This window comes from Marmota marmota, unplaced genomic scaffold (genome assembly GCF_001458135.2).
Source record: "Marmota marmota marmota unplaced genomic scaffold, marMar, whole genome shotgun sequence".
Taxonomy (NCBI): Eukaryota; Metazoa; Chordata; class Mammalia; order Rodentia; family Sciuridae; genus Marmota; species Marmota marmota.
The window spans coordinates 2,332,120-2,341,334 of NW_025999899.1; the positions used below are offsets into that span (position 1 = coordinate 2,332,120).

The 9,215-nt window shown below is 45.3% G+C and overlaps 1 long non-coding RNA gene across 1 annotated transcript in view; it reads right to left on the minus strand.

The window, feature by feature from the left end:
* Positions 1–9,010, minus strand: part of LOC125615144 — a 10,449-nt gene extending 1,439 nt beyond the window's left edge. The window contains exons 1-3 of the long non-coding RNA XR_007345695.1: positions 8,870–9,010; positions 8,617–8,721; positions 584–712 (exon numbers count right to left, since the gene is read on the minus strand). This is a non-coding gene — a long non-coding RNA (uncharacterized LOC125615144). The remainder of the gene's footprint in view (positions 1–583; positions 713–8,616; positions 8,722–8,869) is intronic.
* Positions 9,011–9,215: the final 205 nt, after the last annotated feature.

Genomic DNA, 9,215 nt, shown 5'->3' on the forward strand with positions numbered 1-9,215 from the left:
TAAAAAAAAAAAAAAAAAAAAAAAAAAGAATGAATTTTACACTTCAGGTAGGGCAGAGACTAAAGGTAGGATAAAGAGATACAGCCTGGCAATGTTAAGGAAAATGAGACTGAAAGAGTTTGCCAAGTGGATTTCTGGAGACAACTGACCTAGAGACTTTAGGGCTGTTTTTGAGGCTGAACCAGAGCCTGGACTTGTAAGTGGTGATTTTTTTTTTTTTAATATGTGATGCTTTAATTAAATGACCCATATGCTAATTATATCCACAGTTGTGTCCTGAGCTATTCATCATAGAGGACTTCTCTCTGATTCAGCTGTTCTGAACCCTTTCTCTACTTCTGTCCCCACATGCACAGAAACTTTGTCTTTACATGTGATCTAAGATAAACCTAGAATCCTAGGCCCTGTGAAGGTTTATGGATACAACCAAATCCTCAGGTGAGCATGAATCATGGGCAAGGAAGCAAATGAGAGGAAGACAGAGGACAAGTCAGGCGTGGATAGTTGGGCACAGAGCCCAAGAGGCAGAGTGACTCAGGAAGGGGACACTCAAAACCAATGGAAGGGGCTAGCACCCCTTTACCTGCCAGCACTGTTGGCCTTCACCACAGAGACTCATAGGAGGACACAGGATGGTCTGGCCCAAGTAGATGGATGCCAGTCTACATCAGCCCAGTGCCGCCAAGCATCAGCTGTGGATGGTGGTACACACCTGTAATTATCAATCAAAAAGCATGGCATTTTTTGCTGAGCATGATGGTGCACACCTGTAACCCCAGCTACTTGGGAGGCTGAGGCAGGAGGATCACAAGTGTCAGGTCAGCCTCAGCAACTTACCAAGGCCCTGTCTTAAAAAAGAAAATGTTGGGAATGTGGTTCGGTGGTCGAGTGCCCCCCTGGTTCAATCTCCAATATCCCCACAGACACAAAGAATGACATTTTCTTGACTTCAAGTGACTTTGCTGGTGGGCATGGGAAGGGGCCTTGATTCTTTCTGGCCGAGGAGACACCGAATTCTCAGAAAGGAAATGGGCCATTGCAATTCCTGAGATCCCCAAGTGCAGCCCAGTCTCTCCACCCACTTTGTCCACAGGATTCCCTTCAGCTTCCCTCTCTTCTTTCTCCCCCAGGCTCCTGGCCACCTCACTACATCCATTGTTGATTTGGTCAAAGTTCTCCCAGAGGAACTTTTTGCAAATAGGTACATACATGTGCCTGTGGTACATGAACATCCCTGTGCATGGAAAAATGGTGTGGATAGACCATTGTGTGAGCCTGTGTGTATGGTCTGGAAACTACCGAGATACAGCTTTGGGGACTGTTTTAGAGGCTGAACCAGAGCATAGACTGGTAAGTGATGATTTTTAAAACATGATGCTTTAATAAAAGGATCCATATGCTAATTATGTCCACAGTTCTGTCCAGAGCTATTAATTATAAAGGGCTTCTCTGACTCAGCTCTTCTGAACTAGATAAAAGAGTAGCATCAGTGAGCTCCGCTTTCCCAACCCTCCAAGGCCAGACTTAGCTGCCCTGGGTTCCCCTGTGTTGATAGCTGATTGGAGCAGCAGAGCCCTCCCTGCCCCACCAAGAAAACAAGAGGCCTGCCATGCTTCTTAGAGAAAGCCAGGAGGAACAGCCATGAGCAGCGCCCCCTTGTGCTCACTCCACAGAATACTTGACTTGGGGATGAATGACACCTGCCCCCAGGAGTGAGGCTGGTATCTTTTTTTTTTTTTTTTTTTGTGGTGCTGGAAATTGAACCCAGGGCTTTGTGCATGAGAGGCAAGCACTCTACCAACTGACCTATATCTCCAGTCCCAAGGCTGTTTGTGATTGTTTTTTCATTTTCCTAACTTTTCATTGTGATAATTTTCAAACATTAAAAAGTCAAAAATCAATACCAGAATCACCTGTAAATTCCAGAGACTCAGGAGGCTGAGGCAAGAAGATCACAAGTTTGAGACAACCTGGGTGACACATAGTGAGACCCTGTCTCAAAATAAAATGGAAATAACTGGGTATATAGCTCAGTGGTAAAACATCCCTCAGTTTAATCTCTAATACCACCAAAAAAAAAAAAAATCACCTGTTTATCCCCACCATCCAAATTCAATAACTGTTAACAAGTTACCATATTTGCTCTCTCTAATGTGTGTATGGACGTGCCTTCTCCTCTTCTGTCTTATCAAATTTTCCTCTGCCTCTCTCTTATAAGGACACTTGTGGTTGCATTTAGAGCCACCTGGATAATCCTGAATAATCTCTCTATCTCCAGATTCTTAACTTAATCGCATTTGCAACCACCCTTTTGCCTTATAGAATAACATTTGCAGATTTTAGAGATTATGGTAAACATAACCACCCCTCAGATCAAGATAAAATGGATTCCCAACTTCCCCAAAAGTCTCCCATATCCCAAGTAACTGCACCATAAATTAAATTTGCCTTTTTTTTTTCTTTTAATTTTGGTGGGGTTTTTTTCCCCCTCTTTCTGAATATCACACAATATGGCATATGGGATATGTCTACATAAAACACACACTATATATATATATTTCTCTCAACATAATATCTGTTCTATGTATCAGTAGGTATCATGTTATTATAGGGATCGATAGTTTTCTTTCTCTATCTCTCTCTTTTTTATTTCTGAGTAATACTTCAAGATGTGAATGGTGTTTAGCCCAGCACAGTGACACATGCCTACAATTCTAGCAACTCAGGAGACTGAGGCAGGAGGATCCCAAGTTTGAGGCCAGCCTCAGCAACATAGCCAGACCCTGTATCAAAATTTAAAAAATAAAATAAAAAGGGCTGAGGATGTAGCTCAGTGGTAAAGCACCCCTGGGTTCAATCTTCAGTACCCAAAAATAAAAATTAAATTAAAAAATAAAAGAAAGAACAAGGCACAGTGGCACACACCTGTAATCCCAGAGACTTGGGAGGTTGAGGCAAGAGGATTGCAAGTTCAAAGCCAGCCTCAGCAATTTAACAAGGCCAGAAGCAAATTCATGAGATCCTGTCTCAAAATTTAAAAATAAAAAGGGCTAGGGATGTAGCAGAGTATTTAAGTGCCTATGGGTTCAATCCCTGGTACCAAAATAAACAAATAAATATAAATAACATTTTAGTCTATTTGCCCTGCTATAACAGAATACCTGACACTGTGTAATTTATAAACAAGAGAAATTTATTTCTCACAGTTCTGGAGGTTGGGAAGGCCAAAACAAGCAGAGGACATCTAGTATGGGGCCTACTTGCTAAAGCCTTACATGGTGAATGTGTCCTCACTTGGCAGAAGAGTTATAAAGACACAACCACTTTACAAACCCTTAAACAGTGGCGCTAATATATTCATTAAGGGATGGTTGTGTGGCTCAGTTGTAGAGCACACTTCCCCAGCATGTGTGAAGGCCAGCACTACCAAAAAAAAAAAAAAAAATCTATATCTGAAAAGTGAAAAGTCAAAATAAAACCCAAGTGTCTCAAGATAATTTATAAACACAGGACAAATGGAACACACTGGGGATAGGTTGGGGGAACAATAGTGGCAGCAGCAGGCAAGACTGTCTCCATGTTGTTCATGCCCTGAAGGAAAGGGAAACTGAGGTCAAGAGCACATAGAATTGGTGAGTGGCCCCAGCACATCTTAGGGGCTGCTGCAGGGAACCTGGGCCTCTGGAAGATGAAAGGTGACTCTGCACCTCCATCGTTGCAATAGATCCTCAATGCCAGGAAGAGGGCAAGGTGAGCCTGGGCCCCTGTGGAGAGACAGCAGGGGACTCAAACCTCTGCTGGCTTACTTCCTGTGTCCCAAAGGCGACACAATCCAACCTAGGGCAAGGACTAGGAAATATGGGAGAGGAAGGAAGGAACTCTAGGAACATGGTTTGATTTGGGTTGAATTTTGGTGTTTTTCCCCCATCTTTTCCCCATCTTTCTGAATTTCATACAATATGGCATATGGTGTATGTCTACCTAAAACACACTACATACAAATGTATGTGTGTGTGTGTGTGTGTGTGTGTGTGTATGTATCTTTCTCTCAAAGTGCTTTGGGCCAAGTACTCCCTTCCATTAGCTTCCATTAGCCACACCTGCTGCTGCTGTTATGGCAGAGTGGGGCGTGTTGAAATGAAATGGGGCTGGGGCTCCTTTTTTATTTTGTTTTGTTTGTGTGTGTTGTGAGAAATAAGGAGGTGCCCCCAAGAAATCAAACATGAGCTTGAAAGTGGGTGCCAAGGCAAACCTTTACTTCCAACACAAGGGTGGGATTCAGAACCTGGGAGGACAGTTGGCTTATTGATATACCTGAGGTAGCCCTGGTCTTCTCTCTGATTGGAGGACTCAGGGGTACAATCTTAGAATGAGGGTGGGCAAAAAGCAAGGACTACTACAATAAGATTCCATTAAGGCTGAATACTGTATTTTGAAAATGGACCGATAGACTTTCTATTTCTCACACCGTATATGTTCCTGGGGATTGAACCCAGGAGTGTTTTACCACTGAGCTACACCCTAGCCCTTTTTATTTTATTTTGAAACAGAGTCTTACTAAATTGCCCAGATTGACCTTGAACTTCAGATTCTTCTGCCTTGGTCTCCATAGTTGCTGGGAGCTGGGATTACAGGTGTGTGCCACCATGCCCAGCTTGGGGCTATTTTATTTTTATTTGGGGGGAGGGTACTGGGTATTGAACCCAGGGGTGCTTTACCATTGAGCTCTCCAGCCCTTTTTGTTTTTTATTTTTCAGACAGGGTCTCACTAAATTGCTCAGGCTGCCCTCAAACTTGCAATCCCCATCTCAGCATCCCAATTTGCTAGGATTACAGGTGTGTGTCACTGTGCCTGGCTTTAAGGGCTCCTTTTAAGGGGAGACCTCGCAGTTCCTCTTGTGGGAAAACAGAGGAAAGAGTAGGAGAACAGAGAAGGATCCCCAAACCAACACCTCAGATGGTGATGTCCCCACTGCTAGAGGAGTGAGGATGCAGCAGGAGGCATCGATTGTGACAAAGTGGGACATTAGCTTTGTCCAGGAGGGCAAGAGCATTTGGGTAGAAAATGAAACCCAAGGAACCCTTCCACTCTGGGGCATGAGGCCCCTACAGTGACTGGAATGCCATAGGGGTATGGTGGGGTGCCTGGGAGGAGCTGTCTTTAGATGACCATGTGCACTCTGTTCTCTGGGGTATGTGCTAAGGAGCACAATCCAAGGTTTGTAGAGTGGGCTACGGAGAATTGTAATAGAAACCACCAAAACACTTCCCAACCATGCACTCTCCCTCTCCCCCCACTGCCCTTCTGGGGTGGTCCAGCTGCTCCCAGTCCTCCTGAGGCCTGGGTTGTGTGTGTGTGTGTGTGTGTGTGTGTGTGTGTTTGGGGGGGATGGTGCTAGGGATGTGCATTGGAGGCAAGGACTTTACCAACTGAGCTAAATACCCAGCCCATCCTGAGGGCCTTTGGGGCCAAGTACTCCCTTCATTAGCCACACCTACTACTGCTGTTAAGTGCAGAGTGCTTTGGCCTGCCTTGGTGGGGGGAACTCACTATGTCAATTGTCCCACACCTCAGGTAGGACAGAACTGTTTTGCCTGCTATAATTTCTTAAGCCTTCAGTAATTTTCATTCTGATTAAAAAAAAAAAAAGTTGGGTGGTTTTAAGTAAACTTTTTTTTTTTTTTTTTGGTACCAGGGATTGAACTCAGAGGCACTAGACCACAGAGCCACATCCTAGTGAAGACAGATTTAAAGTTAGGTAGTCAGTGTAGTTAGGTAAATCGGGTCTAATATGGAGTAAGATCTAAAATGGAGGCCACGTTGAGAATGAATTCCGGGAAAAGTTGAACAACTCTTGGAATGTTAATGAAAAGCCCTAGGCCCAAAGCCCATCCCAAAGAAGTGTTAATGAACAGCCCCCAGCAAACTTGAAGGTGCTGACTCAGAAGTCCTTCCTGACCAGATTGCTTCTTTGGCCCACCTGTGTCCCACCCCTCGGGCCTTCCCACCTACATTCCATCACTGAAAGAAACTATAAAATGGAGAGACAACCGCACTTCCACGGATTCCATCTCTTGGGACCCCTTCTTCCTCCGAGAGAAGTCTTTTCTGCTGTCCTTTAATAAACTTCTATTTTCCATTCTGACCTTGCCTCGGCGTGCTTCTCTGGTGTTATTCTTCCACATTGAGGAAGCAAGGACTCATCACCGGTCAACAGCAGTAACACTAGGCCTATTTTTTTCTTTTTTTTTTTAAGTGATTTATTCCTTAATGAATATTTAACACTAGAAAAACTTCTGCTTCTCCTTTTTTGTGTGGGGTGAGTACTGGGGATTGAACTCAGAGGCACTTGACCACTGAGCCGTATTTTGTATTTTATTTAGAGACAGGGCCTCGCTTTTGCTAAGGCTGGCTTTGAACTCAGGATCCTCCTGCCTCAGCCTCCCAAGCCACTGGGATTACAGGCGGGCACCACTACACCCAGCTTGTATTTTATTTAGAGACAGGGTCTCACTGAGTTGTTTAGCACTTGCTTTTTTCTGAGGCTGGCTTTGAACTCATGATCCTTCTGCCTTGAAAAACCAGCCTCTACCTCAGAGCAAAGCCTGTCCAAGGAAGGGACATGACCTTTGTCCTTGGAAAGACCCACAGAGCACATCCTGCTAAGTTGTTTATCTACAAATAACAGGAGAGATCTGCTGCGCCAGGTGTCCCTGACTCAGTCAGCTTAGGTGGGGACCCATAGCAACCCCCTAGCAGCCACCAATCAGCATGAGACAGGGAAATACCTAGGATGCCAGATGACCCTCCCAGTAGTTTATGGTGTTGGGAAACTATGTAGTTCAGCATGTACACCCCTCTTGGCTTAAACCAATCGGTTCAAACGAATCCCCCTTTTGTAGTAACCAATCACCCCTACCCAACTTGTTCCCGCCAGTGAATGTGCTAACCATGTTTTAGAGTTGTTATTTGATTTTCCAGCAGTGTGTGATGATTTGCTAAGAGATGCTATGACATACGTATGTGGGGGTCCCTGCCTTCTCCAAAGAATGTATAAAACTGCTGCAAACCCTGGGCCCAGGGCCTCTCAGCGTCACCAGTTGCTGTGTGTTCGCACGGAGGACCGAGCTAGCTCACAATAAACACCTCTTTGCTGTTTACATCGATCTTGGTCTCTGGTGGTCTTTTCGGGGTCCCGAATTCGAGCATAACAGCCTCAGCTTCCTGAGTTATTGTGATCATAGGGGCAAACTAGCTAGTGCGCGCCTGACCTCAGTACTTTTTATATTTTATTTTGAGACAGGGTCTTGCTAAATTGCTTAGGGCCTCCTAAATTGCTGAGGCTGACCTTGAACTCAGGATCCTCCTGTCTCAGCCTTCAGATGGAATTACAGGCTTTCCCCACTGTGCTGGCTTTAAGTGGATTTTATCAAGATAAAGCCCTCTGGAAGTTAGATTTGTGCACACAATCATTGTTTCCATCTTGCAAAAAATATTTACCCAGATATTTATTCATTTAGGTATTAAGGATTGGACTCAAGAGAGCTCTACATCTCCAGCCCTTTTTAATTTTTATTTTGACACAGGATCTAGCTAAATTGCTGAGGCTGAGGTTGAAATTTGTGATCTACTTGCCTCAACTTTCTGAATTACTAGGATTACAGGTATGTGCCACCACCACCTGGCCAGATTTTTAAACATTTAGTTTCATAATGATTATCTAATATAGGCTTTTACGTATCAAACACTTCTACCCAGAGGGAAACTTTGAATTAAATTTTTCCAATGTGATCTCCCTTTGCAGCAAAATTAGAATAAAAGCATTTATACTGGGGGAGTAGCTCAGTGGCAGAGCACAAGGTTAGCATGTGGGTTCAACCCCTCAAACCCCCACCCATTTTTTTAAAAACTGATGTTCACATCAGCAAGTCTTCTCAAGTCCTCTCTTTCCATCAGTTCTGGGGAGGTGAGTGTTTGGTTGGTGTTTGGTACCCGGGATTGAACCCAGGGGCACTTAACCACTGAGCCACATCCCCAGTCCCTTTTCTTTTTTATTTTGAGACAGGGTCTCACTAAATTGCTGAGGCTGGCTTTGAACTTGCAATTCTCCTGCCTCAGCCTTCCGAACCACTGGGATTACAGGCATGCGCCATCCCAGCTTTTCCCATTAGTTTTAAACAAAACCACTTGTACAAGGAAATTGGGTAAGAAAAACCCTAGAGTTATCAATTAAAAAAAAAAAAAAAACTGTGTGTGTATGAGGGTGAAGGAATACCCATAACCACATGGCTTTCTGTTGTTTTAACCTTTCCTGAAAGATTCCGAGGTTCCTTTAACAGCTTCCTGGTACTCCTTTTCCGATGGCCTAACGAGCACCCCGCCCACCCCCTGCCCCACACCCCGCCTGCCTCACGGGCAAAAAGGGGAAGAAAAACTCATAACCCAAGTATTTAGCTGCTGCCTCTGCCAACTGCAGAGCAGAAGCTGACGTAAAGGATCCGAAATCAAAGAAGGTTTGATTTACATAAATCTCATTTTGATAGTATCCTTCTCCCTCGTCTTCCCCCAGCTGGCAGGTGTCCCAAGTCCCGCCCCTCCAGCTGTCCCTAACTCACCTAGGGACCCTGTGGCTGCCAGTTCCCTCCCATCAAAGTCCGATCCACCGCCTTTCAGACGCTCGCTGCGAGTGCAGACTGGTCACCGCCTTCGGGAATACAGTCCTGCAGGAAGTGTCAAGAGCTGTAAACCGTTCACACGATCACACCCACTGGGGACAGTACAGGCCGAGCTGGAACCGGCCACCCGGGAACCAGCGCTCTGGGCGCGGTCCAGGTTCGAGCATCAAGCCGGTGGGTCCAGATCGCTAACCTCCAAATTCCTGGAATGTGGCCCTGAAGGGTCTGCCCAACACCCCGCGGCGCCCAGTGAGAGCACAGGAATTGTCCCAGGGCCTGGGGAGGGTAGTACAGGACTTTCTCTCGCTCCCATCTGCTTTCTTTGTCATTCTAATTAACGGCTGGGGACACCTTTTGTCAACTGTAGAGAATTATGCAAATGAATGAGGTTGGTATTGTTATGACTAAGAGGCAATTGGTTTCAAAATCACTTGAATATTCCACCATCAAATCCTGTCTGTTCCGCACCGGGTTGGGGGTGGGGGGGGGAGCTCTCCCCAGAGTTTGCCTTTTCCCCTCCCGGTGTGAATTGCAGGGTG